At 51.4% G+C, this 27,074-nt stretch overlaps 1 long non-coding RNA gene across 2 annotated transcripts; it reads left to right on the top strand.

The window, feature by feature from the left end:
- The first annotated feature begins 1,434 nt into the window (after positions 1-1,434).
- On the top strand, positions 1,435-20,328 carry LOC119866613. Of its 2 annotated transcripts, XR_005380732.1 has the most exons (4): positions 1,435-3,698; positions 7,292-7,428; positions 7,713-7,933; positions 19,697-20,328. It is a non-coding gene; the product is annotated as an uncharacterized LOC119866613 (long non-coding RNA). The 2 variants fall into 2 exon arrangements; XR_005380731.1 differs by lacking the exon at positions 19,697-20,328 and having other exon boundaries at positions 7,713-8,333.
- The last annotated feature ends 6,746 nt before the right edge of the window (positions 20,329-27,074 follow it).

Here is a 27,074-nt window from a genome sequence, read left to right as displayed (position 1 = left end):
CCCCGGTCCTTCTCGTTTCTCAGAATGCCCCGTGCATGAGTATGTGTGTGCATGCGCGTGCTTGTGTGTGCACGTGCGTGTGTTCTGAAGAAGCTCTGATCAGAATGGTTGCAGATATGACGTGCGTACCCAGGGCTGCCTGTGAGTGCGGCTGAACTGCACACGTCCGCGGGGCCGCTGGAGTGGCACGCTTGCAGCATGGCAAGGAGCAGCACATGCACACACACACACTGCATGCACCACCACCCTCCACCCCGCTGCTCACAGGCACCCGTTGTTGTCCCATCGCATCTCATCTCCAAACCACAGCTGGGAAGACGGAACTATGGCTTTAAGATAGTGACCGCAGAGCATTAAGCCAAGTGAGGAGCCCTCCTGGGCGTCGGGCCAGGTGGGCCAGGTGCGGTGCTACGGGAGCTGTGCCGGGTGAGTGTGAGAAGGCAGGGAGCGGTGGCAGACGTGCCCACTGCACATACCTCCTGCCCCGCACGCAGGCTCCGGCCCACGGCACTCACAAGATACAAGAGTTCAAAGATAAGGTTAAGAATTTCACGATGGCAGTCAGATGCATTAAGTACCTTGCCCTGGTGAGCACCGGGCCCTCCTGGGGCTGGAACCCGTGTGACAGCAGGGGTCACGAGCTCCCGGGGCTGCCCCAGGGACCCGGTGATGACAGCTTCCAGTAATAGAGAAGATACAGTGGGAGGGCTCCAAAGCCTGCCCAGGCTCTGTGTTTCCCTTCTGTGATGCATGGGGGGCTCCCTGTACCCCAACTTCTAGCCATTCTCTGTCCTCTTGCCCCTGCTCATCTCAGCTTCAGGGATCCCCGGAAATGAAGGCTTGCCTCTGGGCTAGCCCCATGTGACCACGCTGAGAGCTGGGAGCTCCACAGCAGGCAGGACCTCAAGAAGGCCTGGCAGACAGAGGGCTTGTGGAAAGCCTAACTGGAGTCGGGGTGGGGGGGTGTCTCTTCCTTGGACTGACTCCAAGGCATCCCAGAGCGAGGGACCCCAGCACAGCCCACCAAGTCCACGCCCAGCCTCCACTGGCCTCTTCTCCTCCGCAGGCCTTTACGTCGCCTCGACCCTGCAGAGAGCAGTATTTGGAAAGCGCCCATGTGCCAGCATCCCAACCTTGACCTACCAGTTTGGCCCATCATCCTTGACTAGGGTGCTGGTGTCTCCGTGCTCAGCCCCCTGCCCACCTCTCCAGCCTTGTCTCCGCCTGCCCCGGTGTCTCTCCAACCACCTGGCCAGGGTAAGGGCACTACAGAAGGGGCGCAGCGATGCAGGCTGCCAGGTGGCCCTGGGGGTGAGGAGTTGTGAACGGGCTATGAGGAAGCACGATGGCTCAAGGACTCTGCTTCCAGTTCTGCTAAGTCAGCTGGAAGCTGGTAAGGCTGGAGCAGATCTGCTCAAGGAGATGCAAAGCAACAGGAAGTCTGGAGATAACACAGGATGGGGGAGGAAGTGGAGGACGCAAGCTCCCTCCTGGCCGGGTGCCCCCTCTCCCTGGCGCCGGAGCTGCCCGTGATCAGCTGCCTTCAAGTCTCCGTGGCGTGAGCCGAGCTGCCTCGAAGTGTCAGGAGGCCCCAAGCATTTCTGGCCACTTCCGGTCCAAGTGGCTCTATTTCTGGCAGTTTAATTTTAGATGCTCCGCTCCGGCGTGGGAAGGAAGACAGGAAGGGCACTTAGGTGGCTGGACCAGAGGGGAACTACAGCTGCACGACTTTTCAGACTGTGTCCCGTTAGCAACAGGCTGCTCGTGGCTGCTGAGCTGTGCCACCCACACCTACTTCCAGGTCGGAGGGCCGGGAGGGCAGGGGACCAGGCTGAGCCGAGGCCAGATACAGCTGGGAAGCTCTTCTACACCGAAGAAACCAGGGTGTGTTTGCAGAAGAACCAGCACATTCTGAGGAACTTGGGCCTCCTTGTAAGGATGGGGATGGGCTAGGAGTCGGCCAGGCCCCGGTCATGACCCCAGGATGATGTGAGGATTCGTGGACACAACAGCAGGTCTGGGCCAGCTCAGTGCCTGGCACCCGGCACGACATCCGTCAGTGATCGCCTGTCTCCTGCCCTGTCCCTCTCTTCCCTCATAGAGGCATCTCAGGGGGGAAGAGGCTGCCCAGGACCAGATAGCTTGCCTTTGGGGACTCCGGCCAGCGTGGAAATCCACAGGCCTGAGGGTGGAGGCCAGTAGGAAAGAATTTGGGTGGGGATGGTCTTTAAAAACTGGTCACCACAGGAGTGGTGACTGACGAGTCTCCTGATACTTAAGAAAGGGAAAGGGTAAGTTTCCAGATCTAAGACTGATGGATTATATTTTTGATTGAGCTCATCCCTGGCCCGAATTCTGGGACACGTTATAAAACAGAAAAGAAAGTGGAGATCACAAAGAAGTCTGGTTTGTTTGGTATTACAATATTTACTTGTCTGTTTACTTATAGGGCTGAGCAGAGGGCTGGTGCTCGATCCGCGCACTTGAAAATGAACTGTTAGCAAGCCAGGGTGATGTCATTTGCCCCTGGCCACGGGGTTCCTATGGGTGTCCCAGGAAAATGCCCTATGGGTAGGCTATTTGGAAATTTGGCAGGGCATTTCAGAGTCCCTCCTGAAATCTTCGTGAACCACAGAGGGGAAATGGGAACTGAATGTTGGCCAGTTGAGGTAGGACTGAATTTGGTTGTTGGACTAGCTGTGAATCTGGTAGAGCTGTGAGATTGCCGATATTTGACCATTTTGACCTACAAACATGGCCAGGTCGCACGGTTCACCGGCTATTTATTGGACTAGGAAACTGCATAAATCCCTTCCAGCACAAGGGCTCTGTATTGCTAGGAGACTCTGCTTGCCCAGAGAAGCTGGAACTCCAGCCACTGCATGGAGGTGAAGACTCCGATTCTGGGGTCAGAGGCTCTTGGCTCAAATTCTGGCCCCTACCACTCCTAGGGTTCATGAAGGAGCATGCACAGTGTGCCCAGCCTGGTGCCTGCCCAGGGCTGGCCCCTCTCTCTGCTGAGGGTCTTTGCACCATCACCTGCTCTCTGCTCTACCCCGGGGTGAGAGGCAAAGCAGGAATGAAGCCAGGAGGTGTAAGGTCAGAGCTGTAAGTGGCAGTGCATTGGGTTTGGGATCCAGGGGGAACAACAGGGGTAGGGGAACTTTGTGCAGTGGATAGAACCAAAGGATGGGGAGGCGCTAGGAAGATGCCATGAGCATTGAGACTAGCATTTGCCAAAATGTAGATAGCAACCGGGGCCAGAGACATAAGTAGGGCGCTCAAGGATCTAGTTTGTTAGTTATTGCTGCAAAACCAACTCTCAGCCCCCAACTCAGTGGCCTCCAACAGCAAGTCTTTGTTCTCAAGATCAAGGGTCTATGGGATGGACGCCGGACCTGGGGGTGGCTATTTCAGACGTGGGTTGGATTTTTGTTCTCGTTTTAGGATGAAGAGAAGGAGCATGGCTAGGGCATGTTTTCCTCAAGGGGTGAATGGAAGCATGCCATGTTCCTTGAGGCCTGTCACTTCTACCTAAATCCCATTGGCCACGGCAAGGCCAGGTTGGATGAGGGAGGAGGGTGCACAAACCCTATGGAGGTGGAGGAGGGGGAATGAATGATCACCAGACAAGAATCCATTTTGCCACCATGTTCATCTGTAGGAAAGAGTCAGCAGCCACTAACACGAGTACTCAGGTATGCTGGAGAGCTTCTCTTTATTTTCATTTTTAAATTTTTCTTAGAGAGAGAGTGCAAGTGCATGTGTATGTGTGTAGGGGCAGGGGCGGAGGAGGGAGGTGCAGAGGGAGAGAGAGAATCCTACGCAGCTTTCACACCCACTGTGGAGCCCAACGTGGGGTTTGAGCTCATGACCCTGACATCATGACTGGACCTGAAATCAAGAGTTGGATGCTTAACTGACTGAACCACCCAGATGCCCCTGGAGAGCTTCTCTTTATTATTTATTTAAAAAAAGACTTTACTTATTTATTTGATAGAGAGAGTACAAGCAGGAGAGCAGCAGAGGGAGAAGGAGAAGTAGACTCCCTGCTGGGCAGGGCGCCTGACATGGTGCTTGATCCCGGGACCCTGGGATCATGACCTGAGTTGAAGGCAGCTGCCTACTGACTCAGCCACCCAGGTGCCCTGAGAGCCTCTCTTTAAAAGGCTGGGGACACACTCGTTACACAGCTTCATCAAGCTGCTCTGTGACCCTGACAGATTCTAGTCATGAAAGCAGCCACTCCCATTATGCTCCTTCTATGGAAGCCAATTAGTGCCAATCCTCAAATCAGCCCTACCAGGTAGTGTTATTTAATTTTCTCTTTGAGGAAACCGAGTCTTTGAGATGTCAGTTGACCTGTCCTGGCCCTTAAGGCATTTCAAGGCAGAACCAGGACTCCAAGGCAGATCCGGGTGCCCCAAGGTCTGTATGCTTTACCTTGTGCCAGCCTTGAAGGCCTGAGACCAAGGCACAGGAGATTCCAGCTCACAATAGGCTGCAAAGAGGTGTTTAGGGGCAGAGAGGGTGCCCTGTGATCCCACTTCTAAAACGGAGTCCCATGCCTATCTGGCTGCTTTGAGGGACTGGCCAGAGTGACTTTCCTTTCATGAGACTGGGTGAAACTCATACTTAGTCGCCTTTATGGGGTATGTTAAAATGGCCAGCTCCAGACTAGCAGGGGGTAAATTTGGGTTCTTTATGGTGAAATGTATCATGCTGAAGACATCACATTGGTCCCCTAGGAGGTAGGAGACAATGAAGTCATCATTGCTCATAAAGCTCATCTGCCCTGAGCTCAGCTCTGCTGCTGGCTGCCCTGGCTATGGATGCTCAGTAAGGGGACAGATTCTTAATTCCATACCTATTAGTGTGGATGCCATGGGAAGGACGGCTCAGCCATTGATCCTGCTGGGACAGATGGCCCTGTGTTCCTGCCAGGGCTTCCCAGAGATCCTGATTCTGAGTTTTGGGGGCCTGGCATATAGGTCACCCCCGGAAATGACCTTGGAAAACCATATGTTGGGGCCCTGCAGCGGGAGCATTTGTATTCATGAGAAAATTGACGATCTCATACCTCTGGGCTATAAAAGGGCCTTGGTGCCAGGCTAATAAAACTCCGAAATCAATATTCCACGAGGTCCTAAGTGTTGCAGAATGAGGCGCTGTTTGCTTCAGGTTTGCCTCTGAAATTAGATAAATTAACGTAATGAATTCTCACAACTCATTTGCATACATCGCCAATTTGATTTTAGAGGGAAGCATCGGAGAAGATGGTGCTGTGGATGCGCATGTTGGGTTTGACCTATTTTCTGAGCTCTTTGTGTCTGCAGCGTGTGCACATTCTCTTCAAATGAAGCCGTGGCACCGTGCTTTAGAATGAGTAGGAGGTCCTCCGCCGGCACAGAAATGAGCCGATGCCCCAGGGAAGATACTGGGTGGCGTGTGAACTTCAGGGACTGTGCTTCTGGTGGCCTCTGGCTCAGCCAGTGACATTGGGAAGGCGTCTCGACCTCCTAGAAAGTCCATCTGTGTGCTCGAGGCTGGAATTCTGGGGGGGGGGGCTGCCCACAGCCTGCGTGGGTGCTGGGAGGAGGCCGTGCTGTGGCTGAGGGTCCTCTGTCTGTGCTCGCTCCCTTCTCTCTTCTGTGCAGCTCATACCAGCTCTCCAGGCCGGGAGAGGGGACCCCACGCCCCAGGCCATCTTCACAAGGAGCCTGAGCCGGCCACACGGTGTGGCGAGGAGCACTGCGATCCTCGGGCAGCATGCCACACACGCGGGGAAAGAGGTGCCCTCTGCAACGTGGAAAGAGCCAGACCTGGGACTGGTCCCAGGGCATGTCCCATCCCTGTCCCCAGATGGTCTTCAACACCCTTTGCTTTCACTGATGAGCCCTGGGAGTGCTGGCTCCTTCCTGGGCTCCTAGTGGAATCTCACCTGTGGGAGAGATGGATCCATTTCCCCCCATACTGGGCCGTGTGCAGGCCCCAGCTCTGGGAAGTAAGGCTCTCCCATTAAACGCGCTTGTTCCTCCTGATGTGTGGAGATGGGGTTCTAGAAGCCTGGAGTGTGAGTGTAAGAACCTGGCAGACGAGGAGGTGAAAGCTGTGTGAGAAGTCAAGGTTTCTCAACCCTGAGAAGGAAGCAGGTGAAATAGTAAACCTCCTGCCAGAAGCTTTGAAAACAGCATTGTTCATCTGCCAGCAGGCGTCTTGTGTGTCCCCTTGAGGACGGTCACACAGGCATCTCATTATTCCGGGGACATGGCCTCATGTCCTGCCTCCAAGTCTTTGGCCCGGAGAGCCCTCGGTGACTCCGCTGACCCGGAGCCTGGCTCCCCACAGCCTCTTGGGCCCGAGTGCGGCACTGTCGACAGTGCTGTCTCCATCAGCGCCATCACCTGCCCTTGTCTTGTTCTTACATTCTGGAACATTCTGGGTAGAAGTTTTAGCCAAATGCCAGTATAACGCCATGCACTAGGTCAGAGTGTTCTTGGGTGCCATCGAACAATGGGAATTGGCAAAAATGCGTCATGTTTGCCAGTGGCAAGAACCCCCAAGTCAAGTGGCAAATGCCCCTGATGCAGGACAGGCAGGAAGAAAGTTCTGCCCAAAGTCTAAGTGTCTTCTAGGCAAGGAGGCCTGGCGCGGCGGTGTGGGGTCTCGCGATGCCGGCAACAGCGAGGTGAGGATGAGGTGGTTCTCACCTCATAGGGCTAGAGCAAGCGTGCCGGCTCCAGTGGCAGTGTGGAGCACGGTGGCCCGTGATCAAACTGTCATACCTGTCAGGTGCCGCCGTGGCACGGCCAGGCTCCCTCCACCTCATTTCAGGGTTTGCTCCTCATCCACGGCAGGGATGGGGCCCACCAGGGGCCTCCTCAGAGTCACCCTCAGGTCCCCCTGCCCTTCCCCACCCTTGGAAAGGGAGGAAAGTAAGGAAGAACAACGACCCCTGGGGTCACACTGCCACCACACCAGGCCTTGCAGACCTGCCACCCAAGATTAGCTCCACCCTTGGGCAGGGATTCCCTCTGTCCCAAGATCCCATCCTGCCCCAGGCACAGGATGTAAAGTCTCAGCATCTGAGTCTGGGTTCTGTGCATTAGAGTTCAGGTTTTGGGCGAATGATTCTCTGTCTCAAGACTCAGTTTCCTCCTCTGTAAAATGGGTGTAATCCTGCCTCCTTTGCTGGCTTGTGGGAGAGGCGGAGGACATGCACAGCAGGAAAGGGCTTTGTAAATGGGGGATGCTCTTGATGCATCTTGGTGACGATACATCCGGCTTTCAGGGGTGTGAAGACGTGGCCTTCCAAACAGTCTACATTGATTTTTCACAAGACCACTGAGGACCTGTCAGTAGGGATGCCATTGTACGAATGACAAGACTTCTATGAACCTCGAGGAGCAGGAGAAGCAAATGCCAAAGGTGGGTGCTCCTGGGTGAGTGTTTCAGCTTCAGTTAGTTTTTCCATTAGAGACACTCACAGCTGGGCTGGACCAGCCCTGAAGGTGTGCTGCTCCGTGGGGCTGCGGTAGAAGGCACAGAAGGACCAGACTGGGGAGGTGGGGGGCAGGGAGGAGGACATTTAGTGGGGGAGGCCTCCCGCCTAAGAGTGGCTACTGCCGCAGCTCTGTCCTGGAGGTAGTGGGGGGCCAGGCTGAGGGGGACCAAGGGGTCTGCATCTCTCTGACCGGACCCTGCTTCCCTAGGTTACCAGAATCCTCCAGGGGCTGACATCTGCCCCAGGGGACCCTTTGGTCAGTGTGTTGGATCAAGAACTCCCCCTGCCCCCCAGGCATTGGCTCGGTGGAATGTGACTGGGTGACACACCATCCTTCTCTGTTCTCCTGGGACTACGATCTAAGCTCAGGAAGAGCCCTGACCGCTAACCACAGCCTTAGCTAGGAGCTCCCTGCTGTACCTGACGCAGGTATGGGGTCCAGGGCTGCAGGTGTCAGATATCTGAGGGTCCAGGCTGCTGGCTTAGATGTGGAGAGTGGATGGGGCAAAGCCACTCCCCAGGGAGGGGGGGACTTGCAGGGAAGTGGTGAGCCCACCCGCTCTGAACCAGCAGCGTGCTCAGCACGAGCCAGGGAAGAAAGCTAGGCCTGCGTGCGGGTGTGCGAAACCTCCCAGGTTTTAACATTTTTAATTCCCGTGTATTCACATACAGTGTTACATTAGCTTCAGGTGTGCAGTATAGTGATTCAACCCTCCCGTGCAACACCCGGTGCTCATCAGGGTAGGTATAATCGGTGTTCTCTTCATCCCCATCACCTATTTCCCCTGCCCTCCCCCCCACCTCCCCTCTACAAACCACCTGTTTGTTCTCTATGGCTCAGTTTTTTGGTTTCTCTCTCTTTTCTTTCATTTGTTCATTTGTTTTGTTTCTTAAATTCCACATATGAGTGAAATCGTATGGTATTTGTCTTTCTCTGACTTATTTCACTTAGCATTATACTCTCTAGATCTATCCATGTTGTTGCAAATGGCAGGATTTTATTGTTTTTTATGGCCGATTAATATTCCATTGTGTATATATGTATATTTGCAGCCTCTTCTTATCCATCCATCAGTCAATGGGCATTTGGGCTGCTTCCATATCTTGGCATGAATAATGCTGCTATAAACAGAGGTGTTCCCAAATCTTTCCAAATTAGTGTTTCAGGTCTCACATTTAGGTCCTTAATCCATTCGACTTTATTTATTTATTTATTTTTATTTATTTATTTTTTATTTATTTATTTTTTTTAATTTATTTTTTATTGGTGTTCAATTTACTAACATACAGAATAACCCCCAGTGCCCGTCACTCCCACCCCCCGCCCTCCTCCCCTTCCACCACCCCTAGTTCGTTTCCCAGAGTTAGCAGTCTTTACGTTCTGTCTCCCTTTCTGATATTTCCCACACATTTCTTCCCCCTTCCCTTATATTCCCTTTCACTATTATTTATATTCCCCAAATGAATGAGAACATATAATGTTTGTCCTTCTCCGACTGGCTTACTTCACTCAGCCGACTTTATTTTTGTATATGATGTAAGAAAATGGTCCAGTCTCATTCTTCTGCATGTAGCTTTCCAGTTTTCCCAACACCATTTGCTGAAGAGACTGTCCTTTTCCCATTGCGTATTTTTGCCTTCTTTGTCAAAGATGAATTGACCATATAATTGTGGATTTATTTCTGGGATTTCTATTCTGTTCTATGGATGTGTGTATGTATTTTTGTGCCAGCACCATATTGTTTTGATGACTTGTAATATAGCTTAAAGCCTGGCATTGTGACGATGCCCCCAAATTTGTTCTTTTTTAAGATTGCTTTGGCTATTTGGGGTCTTTTGCGATTCCACACAAATTTCGGGACTGTTTGTTGCAACTCTGTGAAAAATGCTGTGGGTATTTTGATAGGGATTGCATTCGATCTGTAGATTGTTTGGGTGGTTTAGACATTTTAACAATATTTGTTCTTCCAATCTATTAGCATGGAATGTCTTTCCATTTCTTTGTATCCTCTTCAATTTCTTTTATCAGTGTTTCCTAGTTTTCAGAGTGCAGGTCTTTCACCTCTTTGCTTAAGTTTATTGCTAGGTATCTTATTATTTTTGGTGCAATTATAAATGGGATTATTTTCTTAATTTCTCTTTCTGCTGCTTCATTGTTAGTGTATAGAAATGCTACGGATTTCTGCACATTGATTTTGCATCCAACACCCTCACTGAATTCATTTATCAGTTCTAGCAATGTTTTGGTGAAGTCTTTAGGGTTTTCTATATATAGTATCATGACATCTACAAACAGTGAAAGTTTGACTTCTTCCTTACCAATTTGGATGCTTTTTACTTCTGTTTTTGTCTGATTGCTAAGGCTTCCAGTACTTGTGTTGAATAAAAGTGGTGAGAATGGACGACCTTGTCTTGCTCCTGAACTTAGAGGAAGACCTCTCAGCTTTTCCCCATTGAGGATATTAGCTGTGGGTTTTTCATATATGGTGTTTATTATGTTGACGTATGTTCCCTTTAAACCTATTTTGTTGAGGGTTTTTTTTTTATCATAAATGGGTGTTATATTTTGTCAAATACTTTTTCTGCATCTATTGAAATGATTATATGGTTTTTATCCTTTTTTTTGTGGATCTGATGTATCACGTTGATTGGTTTGTGAGAAATATCCCAATTTTTAAAAAAAGATTTTATTTATTTATTCATGAGAGACACAGAGAGAGGCAGAGACATAGACAGAGAGAGAAGCAGGCTCCTCGCAAGGAGCCTGATGCAGGACTCAATCCCCAGACCAGGATCACGCCCTGAGCTGAAGGCAGATGCTCAACCACTGAGTCACCCAGGAGTCCCCAAATCTTCCAATTTTTAAGTGATAGAACCACTTCAGATTTCTGTAAGATGATGTGAAGAGCTAAGCAGTGCAATAGAGGACAGTTGGGTGCACGGAAGACAGAGAGACAGGAGGCCACCTCCCTCCCTTCCTTCCCCAGGGCTGGCTGGTGCATGACCTACAGGCGGGGGACTCCCTGACCCTTCCTCCCAGCTGCTCCTCCCCAGGACATATCACATCTTCCCTTCCTCCCCTGCCATGTCTGCCTTCTTGTCCCTTACTCTGAGCGTCACACTGCTGTCCCTTTGGCCCCTCCCAGGTCTAGCTCTGGATCTTGCCTGGTTTTCCTCTCTGACCAACCCCCTGCAGGTCATGCACTACCATCCCCTCCCTCTCCTGACCTGCCCTCCAATCTGCTAGTCCCAGCAGCTCCCAACAGCCTTTACCACCATCAAAAACTGCTGGCTTCCAGGTGTGTCCCTCGGAGAACATGCTTGGGAGGAACAGCACCTCTTGCTCCCCCAGCCGTCCTTCTGTTCATGGCCTCATCCTGGAAGGACTGGGTGTGTCATTCTTCGTGCCGGCCACACCCCAGCTAGCCCAGAGTCTTGGTTGATGTCCTCCCTTCTCCCCCCATTTTCTATCTTTACTCTTCAAATTCACCCAGGAGCAGAGTGGAAGATGGCAGAGAGAGAACCTGTGGATCAGTCAGTCACCCCACAAGCAACCTCTCTCACATGCTTCTTTCCCATCAGCCCCTGGCCTGCTCCTCTGGGTTAGAACCAGCCTGAGCCTTGGACTGCGAGGCCGTGCAACTCCAGGGCTGCAGCAAGACCACAGTCAATTCCCATGGTGCCTTTGCACTAATGAGAGCCCAGTGCTCCTCGCTCAAGAAAGACATTTGGTAGTTAGTCCAACATTGCAATCTGAATTGCTGGGGGAAGGGCACTCCCTGGCACACAGCAACTCTGGTTGCACATATGTGTGTGTGGGCAAGTGCACACGAACCCGAACCTACCTTCCTGTCCAATTACACAGCTCCTAGGCACTGGAGCATTTGTATCTGTTTAGTCTGAAGGAGTGCAAATCAGGCCTCAGACAGCAACGGGGGAGGGGGGCAGGAGAGGCAACCTGGGGATGTCTACGCTCCAAGTGTCCACAATGAGTGCCTGTGAGTATGTACATGGCAGGGTAGGTTAATGTGGAAGGGATTTCCCGCTGACTCTACTCCTCAACCTTACAGACTGGCCAGGAAGTCTAGAACTCCATGGCCCCTTGTGCATTCTATGTGCTATGTCTACAAGCTGTGTGAAGCCCCTCTCAGTGAAGGCACCCATGTGCAGTGTGCAACCTGAACATCCACACAAGGCCTTCTTGGGTTAAAAGTATAGGTTTGGATAATAGTCCCCTGGGCTTGTATCTGGGCTCTGCTAATTGTTAGCTTGAGACCGAGCTTTGCATAAATTAACCACGCACCGTGTGTAGCTTTTACTATCAGGGAGCTACGAAAACGGGCAGATCCTGGCGACCGGGGGCCCTGGGTACCGTCAGTGTTACAGCCCTCAGCTAACAAGACAGGCCCGAGGGCCCGCAAATGTAGAGTTCAGGTCTGAAAGGGAGGGCAACCCTGAATCTTTTCAAAAGGTGTCCTGGGTAACTCCAGCAGATAATCCCTGAGCCCACTGCCCCCGGATGGGCCAAACTACCCAAGGTTCTCCAAACCTCTAGCTCTGCCATGACTTCTGCCCTTGTTCCTGCTGTCCCCTGCCTGGGCCGTGCAGACCTGGTGAGCTGACCTCGTCCCTCTGGGCTCCGTGTCAATACCCTGACCCCTGCATAGAAGGAATCTGGTGGTCCTCCCTTCTCTGAGCGGGCTGGCCCCGTGCTTGGTCTCTGACCTGGATGGTGGGCAGCCCGAGGGCCCTTGGGCTCGAGCAGACTCACCCCCGAACCTCAGCGAGGCGCTGGGCACACAGGCCACCAGCGGATATGGGTGAAGGACCATGGCATGTCACTGTGCCCCTACGTGTCCCCTGGGCTGTGAGCTCCTGAGGGGCAGACGCTGGCTTCTCTGGATCTTGGAATCTCCCAGTCTCTGCCAGGAGGCAGGGGCTGAGCGGTGGTGGGGAAACAGGCTCAGAAAGCCCATGTGGGAATTCGAGAAGCTGCTGAAAGAGCTATTGCCTCCTCAGCAAGAGGAGAGAGGGGAGGAGTGACACAGCTTCTGGGCTGCCCGACAGGATGTGCGTTAACTCCTCCAGAAACCACAGCACCAGGGGCTTTGGGGCTGAAATTCCTGCAGGACACCAGAGATTGTTCTATAAAAATACCCTTTTAAAAATAGCAGCTGGTTTGGTTTTGTTTCCTAAAGGCCGTGGAGTGCGGCTTCCTGATTTGGGAAGACAAGTGTCTGAGCAGCACAGGGAAGGCCAGGGTTTGGGCCCTGGAGGGTCAGCCTGGGAGTTCAGGGTGCCATCCGCACTCTCACGGGGGCCCTGGGGGCCGGACCTGGCGGCCGCACCCATGGGCAGTGACCCGTGACCCACAGAGGCTCTTCAGGTTTTATCCTCCCCCACTGCTTCCTCCCCCTCCCCTCCTCTCCTCCACTCCCCCCTCCCCTCTCCCTTCCTGCTCCACATATAGACCTGAGCTTAGAAGAGCTCCAGAGACTGGCACCCGGAGGTGTGAGTCCAGATCCATCACTTCCCAGCTCTGAGATCTTGGTCAAATAACCTCACCTCTCTGGCTCCTTTCCTTCTTCTACAAAATAGGAGTAACAAGAGTCCTAGCCTGATAAGGCCCTGGTCGGATGACAGAGGCAGCGGCCTGGAGTCACCTACTTCCCCATCAGGCCACCCCTCAGGACTGACTCATCAGAGGGTGACGAGGGGGAAGAATGGGAAGCCCCTGCTCTGGGTGGCTCGAGGGGCCACGCGGCACAGCAGGGGTCCCTCCGTGGCTGTGTCCTCCTGCCGTGGAGTAGGAGCGACGTGTTTCCCTTTTGGTTTTCTGTTTTCCCAAAAGTTGTGCCTTTTGCTGCACTGTGCTTGCGGTCAGAAAGACGAAAACAATAAATGCCATTTAGAAAGAAAATAGCATTTGCTGAGAACTTCTGCTTTCTGGTCTCAGCTGGAACCCAAGGGCCCTGGGGGGAGGACTTCGTGTGGGCTTCAGGCTGCCACGCAGTAGGTGGGAGCCACCAGGGCCGGGACTCTGCAGGGACTTGAGCCGACCACCCTGGGCTGGGTGGCCTGCAGCAACCAGCGGCCATTCCAGCCCCAGCAGGGGCCTGTGGGGAAGATCCGGGTTGGGTGTGTTTGCTCCTGTGTCCCCCACTCCCTTCCTCCACGGTGACCACCTCCTGCCACTCTGCCTTCGGGGGCCCTGCTTCCCCCCTTCTCTGTCTTTTGGGGCTGTTGACAAAACTCCAACTCCTTGGTCAGGGGCTGGGATATTTCGACCCAAAGCTCTGTTCCTGTGGACATTTTGTCCTCGAGACATTTTGAATTCAAGGATTTTAATCAGAATTAGTCAACAGTGATGCGTTTCCCTCTAGAAAGTACCAGAATTCCACAGGGAACTCCATTAAGCCAATTTAATCCCTTTACCAGTTTTCTGTCCAGCACAGTTAAACCATTTCCGATGTTTCCGTCTCCATTTTGCTGAAATTATTTTCATAGAGATCAATTCTCTTGCATTTAGAATTTCGCAGCGGAGGTTTGCTCCATAAATCAGTTCCTTCTCCATCTCAGACTTTACTAATCGCAGCTGCCGCCGTGGCGCTGTGTGGAGTCCGTCAAGGTTGGTCTTCCTGGGTTATGGTCTAGTTTGCGTTTTTCGGAGTTAATCCATGAGGACACAGTGAGCAGTTTCAGGAGACAGGGAGCTAGTGGGGCAGGGCCCGTGGAGGAGGGGAGAGGGAAGGGACAGAGGGAGACACAGAGAGGGGGACTGAGGGGCCTCTGGGCAGAAACAGAGCTGATGCTCAACTGAGGCTCCTGGTGAAAGACCACAGCCCTCCCTCTGCCAGTCTGAAGGCCCTTCCAGGAGCATCCTGGCTGCTACTGATGCAGGTGTGCTGCCACCTGGCACACGGGCTGGAAGGTAAGATGGAGGGGCTGCCAGCTGCCACGTTCTGCTGCATGAACAGAGCCTAAGTAGGAGGGTCAAGGAGCACAGAAGAACGGTGGACCAGGAGACAGCCAGGAAGGGAAGTCCAAGGGCCTTGATCATTTCAGACCCTGGATCCAGCCATGCCTGACTGCAGCGCCCCAAGCTGCCCTGTTATATACTTCTCCAATTTTTTTTTCTTAAGGTAATTGATTTGGGGTTCTTTCACTTGCAACCAAACATATTCTCCTGAACACCCTCCAGCTCTGGGCTCACACGTCTGTGGTGTCTGTTCCCGCTCATGTGATTTGATGTTCCTCAAAGCCTTTCAGGAACCCCCTTGTCTCTCCCCCCCCACCCCGTGTCTTCTCCCTTGGCTTAGCGTTGACCTATCAGGAGTCTATGGACTACAGACATTCTTTTTCAGATGCCTCTTGAGTGCCCAGCATGATGCTGGGGACCAAGAATGGGGTGGAAGCATTGGGACAAACTCCTCAATCTCACTTCTCTGTTGCCTTCTCTGTGAAGCAGGTAAATCACAATTCTCGCCAGCAGCTCTGTGAACAGCAGACTGTCGAGGTACTAGGAGATGCTGGTAGTCACTCACTGCTTGAACCATGGTGGAAAGGGCCCCCCGGAGGCTGGGGCAGGAGCCTCAGGATGGCTCCCAAGGTTTCACGGCTCTTAGAGGCCAGGGAGTTAGTGACCTGTGACCCGCCCTCGTGAAGGGAAACCTCTGGACTGAGAGGCCGAGAGGGGTCAGGGGTCCCGAGGGACAGGCTGAGTGCCCAGCACGCACCTGCTGCAGCGAGCAAGGCCGCAGGTGGGCAGCCTGTGAGATGGGCGCCCCGGAGCCCTGGTCTGGCGCTGGGATATTCATTCCCATGCTGTGTCTGTATTGCTGATGCCTGCTGGAAGCCAGATCCTCAGAAATAGCTGGCACCCTCTTTTCTCGTGGCGCCTGTAACCACAGGTACATCAGTCTCTGCTGTTTACCGGAGTCCAGAGTGGGGCCTTCTGTGGCCTCTTGGACCCTGGTTCTGGCCACGATGTTTATTGGAAACACGGGGGGAGCCTCAGCACGGCTCCCTGGTGGTGGGGCCTCCTGTGCAGCATTACACATCTGTGGGGTGCTCCCCTACATTCTGGGGGTGTCTGCTCGGTGGTGGCATTCCTCTGTAGGCATGTGGAAATTTGATTGGGGGGGGCGGGGAAAGCTGTGACAGGTGTTTTTTGGAGCAGTGAACTCAATCCTCAAACATGATTTTGTATTTTGAGAGCTAACAAGCAAAACCAAACACCAACCTTTGTTTTCATAAAACAAAGAAAGGCAAAACTGAAAAAATTGTCTTGGTGGCAGGGAGTCCTCACAGGAGTGGGAGGGAGGCAGAAGCACACCTGGGGTGGGGGTGGTCACCGTGGAAAGCTGTCTCCCTGCGCTGCTCCAGCCCGCCTCGCCTGGATTAGCCCTGACCTGACGCAGAATCAGCTGTCTTGTCCCACAACTTTAGGCATTTTGAAATGTGTCGGAGACGTCCTTCCTTGCCACATACAAAGAACATGTATCGTGTTACAGAGAACCGAGGTGATAAGGGTTGTGTGACCCCCATGTATTTTCCATCCAAAAATGCCAGGGAGTAGGGACACCTGGATGGCTCAGCAGTTGACTGCCTTCAGCCCAGGGCGTGATCCTGGGGTCCCGGGATCGAGTCCTGTGTTGGGCTCCCTGCGTGGAGCCTGCTTCTCCCTTTGCCTGTGTCTCTGCCTCTCTCTCTCTCTCTCTCTCTCTCTGTCTCTCATGAATAAATAAATAAAATCTTAACAACAACAACAAAAGGCCAGGGAGGGGTGGGGCTTGAGCCTCTGCAGTAGAGCAGGGTGGTGGCTGTGAGGGGCAGAGGAATCCACCCCGGGTGTCCCCAGAAGGTCTGTCCTCCTTCTTTGAGTCCTGGCTGAGCCCTTGGACCTCAGGGGATCCTGTCGGAGAAGGCCAGGAGCCCTGGACTGTGGTCCCCAACACAGTCCATGGAGACCGTGAAAGACAGGAGACGGACCAGATGACCTGGTCTGAGCTGCAGGGGCGGTATCATAGCTGTGTGACCTTGGACAACTCACTTAACCTCGGTTCCCATCTCTATAAGCTGGGGCGGCCGCTCCTCCCCTGTTCCACTGGTTAGCATCAAGACAACCCCTGTCCTCCCTCCCCTGAAAGACTGTAGGCAGCGAACGGATCTGGACGACCCTCCCCGCTGATAACCAACATCTGTCGAGAGCGTCTGTGTGCCGGGCACCGCTCAGATGTTTTTACCTGTGCTTATTCAACAAGTCCTCCCCACGACCTCATGGGGCAGGTGCTATTCCTATTCTTTTTTTACAGATGAGGCGACCGAGGCAGAGTGAGCTGAGAGAGGAGGCGCCAGTGTTTGAATGTGGGTGGCCTGGCTTCTAGTCTGGGTGGCTGGGTGCCGGTCCACCCCACCTCCAATGACAGTCCTGCCAGTCGGTGGGTGGGTGACAGCAACACCCTGGTGGCCTCTGCCGAGTGCAAAGGGGAAAGGACACCACCTGATCTTCTGAAATCTAGGAGCTTTCTGTGGGCAAAGAACCATCCGTGTTTCTTTCTCCACCTGCATTTCCTCTTCGACTTTCTTCAAACTTCCTTGTTGGCTTCCTTTTTTTTTTTTTTTTTTTTTTTTTTAAGATTTTATTTATTTATTCATGAGAGACACACCACAGAGAGGCAGAGACACAGGCAGAGGGAGAAGCAGGCTCCCTGTGGGGAGCCCGATGTGGGACTCGATCCCAGGACCCCGGGATCACGACCTGAGCCAAAGGCAGACGCTCAACCGCTGAGCCACCCAGGCACCCCACATGTTGGCTTTCTGAGACAGCTCCCAGTTGGGGAAGGTGAGGCATAGAGGGGTGACTTGTCCAAGGTCATGTAGCACGCTGCTGGCAAGAGGAGCTGGAGCCTTCTGGCTGCAAGTTCAGGGCTTCGTGGCGCTGCCAAAGTAATTTTTAATATGACAAACGTAATGGGGAGGGAAACAGAGCTAGAGAAGGGGCTCCCTGTTTTTCTGTTTCGGACTGAGATCCTCCACTTGGGGAAATCTGCCTAGTGGGCAGCTGCCTCTTATGACGAGTACCAGACCAAGAGCACAAAGGTGGGGTCTGTCTGCAGGCTCAGGAACAGAGCTTAGCTAGGGACCAGAGAAGGGTGGTCAGGCCTCGCACTCCCTTCCCTCTGACAGGTGACAGACCTCGTGGAACCCTGCTTGGCCTGGGGGTGGCTGGGGATAGTCGAAGGGCACAGGGAGGCACACCAGTGCTGCTGAGCGCACTCCTGCCCACAGCTCGGTAGCTAGCACGTGGGCTTTGGGGCCCTGCTTCGTAACCCGGCTCAGCCACTCACTGGCTGGGAGACCTTGGGCAAGTCCCTTATCCACTCTGTGTCCTGGTTCCGTTTGGTGCAAAGTAGTGATTATAAGAGTAAACACCCCAGAGGGCCTTGTCGGGTTAAATGGGACGGGTGGATACGGCGTGTGTGCACTCGATAAACGTTAGCTGTTATCAGGATTCATATTATCATTAGCCGTAATGATGGCTGTCGGTTGCATATCTGGTTTGTTCCAGGCTTGTTCCTGGGGTCATGCACTTGAGAAATGTGACAGTCAAAAAAAGTTTGCAGAGTTTATGCAGGTGATTCCTGGCTTAGGCCAGGACCCTGACGGTAGGGTCAGAGTCAGAGTGAATCCTAGAACCACTACTTACCTTGGTGGGGACGACAGTGGGTCACCTCATCTCTCTGAGCCTTGGTTTTCTCATCTGTAGAATGGGAATCTGTTGGTTCAAAACGTTCTTCACTGGGAGTAACAGAATGCTCAGCTAACACTGGCATAGATGAAGAGGGGTTATTTTTTAAACTGCCCTCACCAGAAGTTTGGAGTAGATGGTCCAAGGTTATTGGCGTGGCTCCCAACAGCAGCCCACATTCTTCTTCTCCTTTTTTTTTTTTTTTTTTCCAACTCTTAGAATATTGGTTCTGTCCTCATGCTTGCTGCCTCATGGCCTCAAAATGATCGCTCCAACACCTGCCTCTGGTGCCTCTGGTTTGTGTTCTGGTCAGAAAGAAGAACAAAGTATTCTGTTTTCAGAAGGGGAGCCTGCCTTTGGCTGATGTCTTGTTGGCTAGAATTATGGTGAATGATCACCCCTCACTTCAGTGGGGCCTGGGAAATAAATTATTTTCACTCCCTAGACTCATCAGCAGAGGGGAGACAATTGTGGGTCCCTTTAGGCAGCAAATCCGCAGGGCCCAGCGTGGGGCCTTGGAGAGGATGTACGTGAAATGCTAATTCCAGTGCCTGACACAGATTAAGTGCCCAAGGAGGGAACACTTTATCCTTATTAGCTAAATTTGCTAAGGAATGAATTTTAAGAAGGGAAGGATTAATATCTTACAGTGCAAACCGGGCCTTCGTAAATGGATTTCCTTCTAGTTCTTCTCTTGGCTTCCATTGGCCTGCGTGGGGTTGCCCTTATGTCTCCCAATCTCAGACAAAGCTTCCACTGAAATCGCCTGCCAGGGGGCCATTCTGAGCCCCCCACCCCTCTTCCTGGGCCCTCCTCAGACTGGAGGCTTCGTGCTGCCTGGAGAGACTTGGCTTTGGGCACCCGTTACAAAACACCTGGAGAGTGTGTTTGGCCAGGGGGAGGCCGGACTGCCCTGCGACCTATCAGTGCAAACACGGGGTTAACCTGCGTGTTCTCACCCCATCCCGATGCAATTGGTGATTTCGGCCAGGAGGCCCTGAGAGGTTCCTCCCAGCCTCCTGACTTTTCCAGAAAGCTACCATCCTTTCCTGCATGGTTTCATTTTTAAGAGCGTTTTTAAAAAATGTGTTCATCCAGATAGAACTCCGAATTCATGATAAATTCATGATAACACAGCGGGTGTTTATGGCAATAAGTGTTTTCTTTGGGCTCTTGGTTGTTTACTGCCTGGGGTGATTATGCATGCAGGGGGGTCAGAAAGGAAAGTCATTAATTTCACAGCCAACCACAGGTCTCCTCGCGTAGCGGGCACCTCACCTCCAACCTGTCTCAGCAGCTAAGGAACGTGAACCTCAAACCTGGGGTCATCCCCCCGGCAGATCTCCGTTGGTTCGGGAGCCAGTGCTTGGGGAGGGCAGGAAGGAAGGGTTGTTATCAGGAACTACCCCGAGGTCTAATCAAACTGACTTGCTGATTCCCAGGTGCCAGTGACCACTGGACAGCACTTTGGCAAGACGTGGGGTGGCAGCCGTTGATCTGTGAGTCTCCCCCTGAGCAGAGAGGCTGGCAGCTTGTGATTCACTCTGGGGCTGAAGGGGGTTGAGCCGAATAACAACCCCGTGGAAAGTGGGAATTAAACAGATCTTTCAGCCTTGGCTCCCCGGCTTCATGGACCTTGCTAACAAATCACAGGCCCCGGTGCCAGGCCATCAACACAGCTGCAGGAGATGGGACGGCCGGGTTTTGATGGCTGACTTGGTTGATGCTTGGACCGAGGGTATCATCAATCTTGATACTTTTGGAAAGCTGTATGGATTTTGCTGGGGGAGGAGACTAGCTATATTAGTGGGTTAGGAAGGCTTATAAATTAAAAGCATGTTGCTGGTAGTTCTTTCGAAGTTCTCTGTGGCATTTTACATCCACCCTTACATAAAAACATCTAACATTTATTGGAGTACGTCCCATGTGCCAGATAGTGTGGAGGTCTCCCATGGATGAGCCTCCTGTGTTAATCTTCACCATGACGCTCTGAGGGAGGAACAATTCTTTTTTTTCCCCCTTTTTTCTTTTTTAAAAAAGAATTTACTGGGACACTTGCGTGGCTCAGCGGTTGAGCGCCTGCCTTCGGCCCAGGGCATGATCCTGGAGTCTCGGGATGGAGTCCCATGTCGGGCTCCTTGCATGGAGCCTGCTTCTCCTTCTGCCTGTGTCTCTACCTCTCTCTCTGTGTCTCTCATGAATAAATAAAATCTTAAAAAAATAATAAAAAATAAAAAGAATTTACTTATTTATTTGAGAGAGAGCACCAAAGAGAAAGAGCATGAGTGGGGAGGTGGGGCAGAGGAAGAGGGAGAAACAGACTCCCCACTAAGCAGGGAGCTCTATCCCAGGACCCTGAGATCATGACCCAAGCTGAGCTCGGCAGACTGAGCTCCCCCAGCACCCCGGGAGGAACAATTCTTATCTTCAAATTGAGGATGAAGAGATTCAGGTACCAAGAATAGAAGTTGCTCATCTGGGGACGCATCTGTTGGACCTGGCCTGAGAATGTGTTTAGTGTTTGATGGCTGTTAATGACAGCTGGCAATCCTTAGAATTACCATTTCCATGTGTCTCCCGTGGTAGAGCTACTGCATTAGCAATAGTACTAATTAGCAAATAATAACAACTAGCAACTAATAATAATAATTGCTAATAATTATGGTGTTATAATTAACTAAAATAATATATCAATTAATGATAATAATAATTAGCAATGGCTAGTGTATCCCCTTGCACCTGTACTCTGTCTTAGTTGTTCTAAGGCAGTTCTGTTCTGTTCTTTCTTTTTTTTTTTCAAGTAGGTTCTAGGCCCAGCATGGAGCCTAATGTGGAACTTGAACTCATGGCCCTGAGATCCAGACCTGAGCTGAGATTAAAAGTCGGACTGAGCCACCCAGGCGCCCCCCTCAAGGTGAGCGTTCTTAGCAGTTGTGATGCACAGAACACCAGGGGTCATCTGGCCACGCACAGTGGCACTCTTTTGCTATCAGGAGGACAAAGGATCCAAGTCTAGAATAAGAGTTTACTTCCTACAACCACTTCTTAAGCCATCTTGGATTGGTCTCCCCCAGAAGCAGACCCTTGTAGTAAGTAGTTTATCTAGGAGGTGATCTCAGGGAACATCTGTAGGCAGATGAGAGGGGAAGGGTACAGCAGCTGATGGGTGGTGTACTATCAAGCCAGTTTTGAGCTGTGGGCATCTGGAGCTCATTCCCACCCGAGAACTGCGTGGCGGTGTGACCACAGCTCAGAGTCCCTTCGCAGAGGGCTGTGGCAGCTGGGCTACTTACCCTCCAACCTGTGTCACTTATGGCTTGAGGGCTACTTCTGGAGACTTTTTACACTGCAGTTCTTCTGGCCCATACAGCCCATGGGCTGAGCGTGGCTGCCCGTGCTCCTGTGGCAGGAAGAACCTTCAGGCAGAGTCATGGGTTTGCAGTACGCAGCCTTTGGTGTCTGGAGAAGAATGCCAAGGGGATGGGTGAGCATCTGCCCCCGGGGGCTCACTGCTCCCAAGCCGTCTGTTCTGATCTCGGACTCCAGGTTGCTGGAAAGCCCTCTCTTCAGATCCAAAATCGGTCTGGTGTAGTCTGAAAACGACCCCACAAGGGTAGTGAGTCCCAGTGCCTAGACCCTGTGAATGCTGCATTATTGGGGAAAAGGTTCTTTGTTGACGTGAGCGAATCAAAGACTTTGTGATGAGAGATTATCCAGGATTTTGGGGTGGATCCTAATTGTTATCCTGGGTGTCCTTGTGAGAGAGACGTGGGGATCTGAAGACGGAACAGGAGAAGGCAAGGTGATCACGGGGTGGAGATTGGAACAATGCCGTCGCAAGCCAAGGAAGGTTGCAGCCCCAGAAGCTGGAGGAGGCAGGGGAGAAATGCTCCTCCGGAGCCTCTGGAGGGATGCAACACTGCCCAAACCTTGATTTCGGACCAAGGATACTATTTTGGCATTTTGGCCTCCAGAACAGTGAGAAAATAAATTTCTGTTGTTTTAAGCTACCGAGCTTGTGGTAGTTTATTCCAGAAGACCCAGGAAATTCATATAGCATGGCTTTGAGCTCTCCTGCTCTGCCAAGATTGCTCTTCCAATAACCGTAGAAGGACCCGTGCTCCCTGGGCCTTTTTTCCTGCAGGCGAAGCAGAACACCCCAGTGTCCTCTGCTGGTTCTTCCACCGGCACACTCTTCTTCATTCCTTTACTTGGGTAAAGAAAGAAGGCATAGCAACAGACAATAGCCAGCCAGCCCTGGACCTTCTCCCAGATTCTGGAAGCTGAACCCAAGAATTGATGCCAGACCCAACCAAGCCCGTGCTTGCCATGCCTCATCATATATGGTAGACTGTGCTTCTGTGTCCAACTTCGTGGCTGGCTCAGTTGGCAGCATTGTCTCTCTACCACTTCCCAGTCCTTGCCCTGAGGCCCCAGAATGCCTAGTGGCCAAGTCCAAATATAATGACCACAACTTGTTCGTCACTAGCTTCCAAAGAGTGACCAACTAAGAAATCACAGGTCACTGGTCCTCTGCAGGTCTCAAAGTCCTGACTGAATCCTGCAAAAGTTCCTGCCTTAGTCAACCAGGACCCCAAGGCTAGAGCCTTACTACAAATGATCTGGAGATCTTGTTACAGAGCAGGTTCTGATTTGGCAGATCTGGGATGGGGCCCGGATACTGTATTTCTAACAACCTTCAAGGTGGTGCTGGGCTGCAGACCACACCTGGGGTAGGATGAATATGGAGACACCAAGGTCACTGGCTGAGTACTTACCATGCTTCAAATGCAGGTCATTTTCTGTAGAGCTTTAGCAAATCTCAAACACAAATCTCTGTTTTCCATTGCGTAGAGTGGTGTTTTCATGGTTTGGTTGCTAAGATTATTGCATTTATAACTCCATTAGGAAACACCTTATCCCTGTCTTGCCTAGAACAGAATGCCAATCGAGTTTTCCCCAAGAGTCCGTATCTGGCTTTGGCCCTCATTTCTTGTTGGGCTGTAGATTCCAAGTGGATTGACAGTGTGCCCTTCTGCAGACTCTCTAGGACTTCTCTTCTAGAATGAATGTCAAAATAATCCTGACTCCACGTTCAAATGGAAGGCACCAGAGAACTGGCTAAGACAATGACACTGCCTTGTGCTTGAGTGTGTGCCAAAGCAGGGGATTCAGAATAGTGCTCACTACCTTTCCATCCAAACCCACACCCTCCACACCTTGCCTTGGTGGAGACCACCACAGTGCTTCCAGCCTGCCTCCCTCCCTGGCCTTTGGTGTCTCTGGGATGGGAATCATGTCAGCCCATCTCTGTGGCTCTGGTACCTGGCTCATTAGGGGCCTAAATAAATGTGTGCATTAAGTATATACTCTCCAAAGACTTTTATTTTATCTCCTTGCCTGAGAGGATAAGAGACCTGCCCAGAGTCCCACAGCCAATGACAGGGAAGGCAGATTCCTCATGGCTTTTCTGAACCAGCCTATAAACTCATGCAGAAGCAGACCTCATCCAGCCTGATGAGTTGATAAACTGAGGCCTGGGAGACCCAAAGACTTGGCCAGGACTCTTACAGTAAGTCAGACAATAGCTGGGCCTGGATTCTGGCTCTCCTGGCATAGATCTCTGCCAACACCTCCTTTGGGATTCTATTTGTTTCCACTAAAAAAATCAAGAGGAAAAATCATGAGGAAACTCTTCCAAGCTCTATAAAGAGAGGAGGTGGCTGAGCCCATGATTCTTGTCTTCTGGGCTTGGGTTCCCAACCTGAAGCCCTGCCTTGGTTTACTCCCTGAGATTTGGGAGTGCTGACCCCATCTGCAGGAATGGCAAGACCCTGTGATTTTGTATGTTTGTTTGAAGGTGAAGTATGATGCCCTGGAAACAACAAGGGCCAGGCTTTAGAAAGTGTAGGTAGACCTTTTACCCAGCCAATTCCATTTCTAGGAATCTCTTTTACAGAAATTCTCGTATAAATGCACAAAGTTTTATGTATATGGATACTCATTGCGGTTATATAAGAAACACATCTATCCCTCTGACTATTCTGAAGTCAGGGGAAAGTAGGGAAAAGCTTCCTTTATGTACCAACATGGGGAGATCCAAGGTATACTATTAAATGAAAAAAAACAAATCACAGAAGAATATATATGGGGTACCCTGTTCATTATTGAATATATTTATGTATGTGGATATATAGGAAAGTCCTCAACGTACTCAAGAATTTGTGGTTCCTTCTGGAAGGAAGTATATGATAAGGGGTGAGGGAAGGGTGAAAAGGAGCTTCTGATTTTAATTTTACATATTTTTTGTTTGAATTCTAAACAAAGAATTAATAAAATATCCCTTCTGTGAGTAAAAAAAACATACCAAAGGAAGCAAACAATGGCTTTGGCCATTGTTCTAACATATGCTTGGTCCTTGTGTTTGTTGTCTGTGCTCCAAACCCAGGGGCATGAAGCCACACGCATTGATTAGCTCATGGTTTCTCTGGGTCGAGAATCTGGGCATGGCTGAGTCTGGGCCTCCCGCTCATCGTCTCTCACAGTGCTGCAACCGGGGGCTGTTGTCTCATCTGAGGGCTCCTGTCAGAGGAAGGTGATCTTCCAAGGCCACTCACGTGGCTGTTGGCAGGTGTCAGGTCCCCACGGGCTGTTGGCCAGAGACCACCTTCAGGTCCTTGCCACAAGGACCTCTCCAAGGGTAGCTCACAACATGGCAACTGGCTTTCCTCAGAGTGAGCAAGTGAGAGAGTGGGGAAAGTGAGCTAGGTGAAGCCAGAGTCTTTTTGTAACCCAACCTCTGCAGTGACCTCCGCTCACATTTGACATGTTTTATGCAGACCACAGTGTCTCTAGGTCCCACCTGCAGTCACGGAGAGGGGATTATACTAGGAGGTAGAGGCTATGGAGAGCCAACCCAGAAGTTGCCTACCATACTCCTGGTCTCTTCTCTTCAGTGTTCACAAGCTTTGAGACATTGGCCAGGTCACAGAAAACCTCTGGACTCCAATTCCTTATCTGTAAAATGGGCTTCTAGCAGCTGTGGCCCTCACAAGGCCATTGTGAGGATGACCTATGACGGTGTGTGCAAAATAGCCAAGCACAGCACTTTCTCAGGGCAAGGCCCCATCTCCTTCTCTCCCCTGGCTGTAGAAGGACTGTGGATTCAACATTTTTCATGATTGTCTCTACAAGTTAGAAATCTATCCACGCAGACCCTGCTTCTCCGGAAACTCACTTTCAGGGGACTCTCTAGATAAAATTATGTTTATGTCAAGGAGCCTGGAATAAAGAGTTCTCTATTTAAAGGCTGCCAACACGGTGAGGAGGCAGGATGGAATGCAATGTTAATAATTGCTATGTGGGCATGAAGGTGCCATAGATTATAGAATGCTGGGAGAAAATGGGGCCTTTTGCTGTGGGTCTCAGTCATTAGCAAAATTTCGCATTCAAAATTAGTCAGAAAAGGTAATTAGTGTCAAGGAGTGATTGCAGCACTATCGTTAACATGACGGATGCCGGTGTGGGCTCACGCTAATGACTTATGGAATTTTCATTCGGGAGAGAATCGGAGCAATTTGGTGGTCAGCAGACAGTCTGAGAATCAATCACCATGATAGTCAATAATTTATCATTTCTATTTAAAGTCTGAAATCTGTATCAGCTTAAACAGAAGTGAGCCCCAATGAAGGAAGGTTAGCATCCAGCAAAATCCTGGGCCATGGATCCATCTGCCTAAGAGGCATCCATTTCTTCCCAGTGCAGAGGAAACAGAGCTTTGTTAGAAGCATCCGCTTCCGACTCCATGTTGGGGTGGAAACCATCACCCCATCATTGGGAATCATCATTCTCTGTGGGCGGCAGGAAAGTCAGGATTTACATGTTAAACTAGATTTAGCTTCATAAGTTCATCTCTGGTAATTAGCAAAACAGCTCCTACCATTCAGCGGTCCCCTGGTAACTGCGAGGTGGGGCGGGGTCAGCTCCCCCCACAGGGAGAACACGGACTCAGGGACCCTGGTCCTGACCTTGATCTTGTCCTTTCAGCACGAACAAGGTTGATAATGTCAATAATAGTAACGACACCAGCAAGTAGTTTCTGGGAGCTTACTGTGTGCCTGGTATTTGCTGAGCATTTTGCACATGTTATTTCAATGCGATCCTAATAGATGGAGGCTTAGAGAGGTTGAGGAAGTTGCTCAAGGTCACACAGCAAGCAATTACAGGGTAGATCTTCATACTCAGATCCTGGTCTCCTAAGTACCATGTTATGTTGAACTGCTGGATATAGGAAACTGTAGCTAAATTCTTATTACCTCAGCCATCTCATCTATAAAATATGAATAATAATGTGCTCCGTGCACAATTTCAGGAATGGGTTGCCTGGCGAGCTGTTGTGTGGGGTGTCTAAAGCCTGAAGGTAACTGTGATCTGGTAATTGGAACACATGGGCACACAGCAGGCACCCGTGTGCTGTTGCTTTGGATTGAAGGCTCCCGTCTCTACCTCCTCCCTTCTCACATCCACAGGGGACCCCCAGTCCTGCCCTGTCATTCCCTGTGGTCCCGTGTGTCCACACCACCCCACGCTCTTATCATCCATGTGGTCTATAGATGCTCTTCTACTACTGCATGTCTGTGAGTCCCCTCTTCTTAAGCTCCCGGTGAGGCCCCATTTCCTTTAGGATTCAGTGCAACCTCCTCAGAGTAGTATTCAAGGAGCCCCATCTCCTTGGATAATCTGGCTCCAACCTGGGCCCAGAATACTTTCTTGCACAGCTTGCACAAGTCTTAAGTCCCTCTTCCTCCTCCAGCTCCTTCT

This window comes from Canis lupus, chromosome 28 (genome assembly GCF_011100685.1).
Source record: "Canis lupus familiaris isolate Mischka breed German Shepherd chromosome 28, alternate assembly UU_Cfam_GSD_1.0, whole genome shotgun sequence".
NCBI lineage: Eukaryota > Metazoa > Chordata > Mammalia > Carnivora > Canidae > Canis > Canis lupus.
This window is presented reverse-complemented; position numbering and strand designations above follow the sequence as displayed.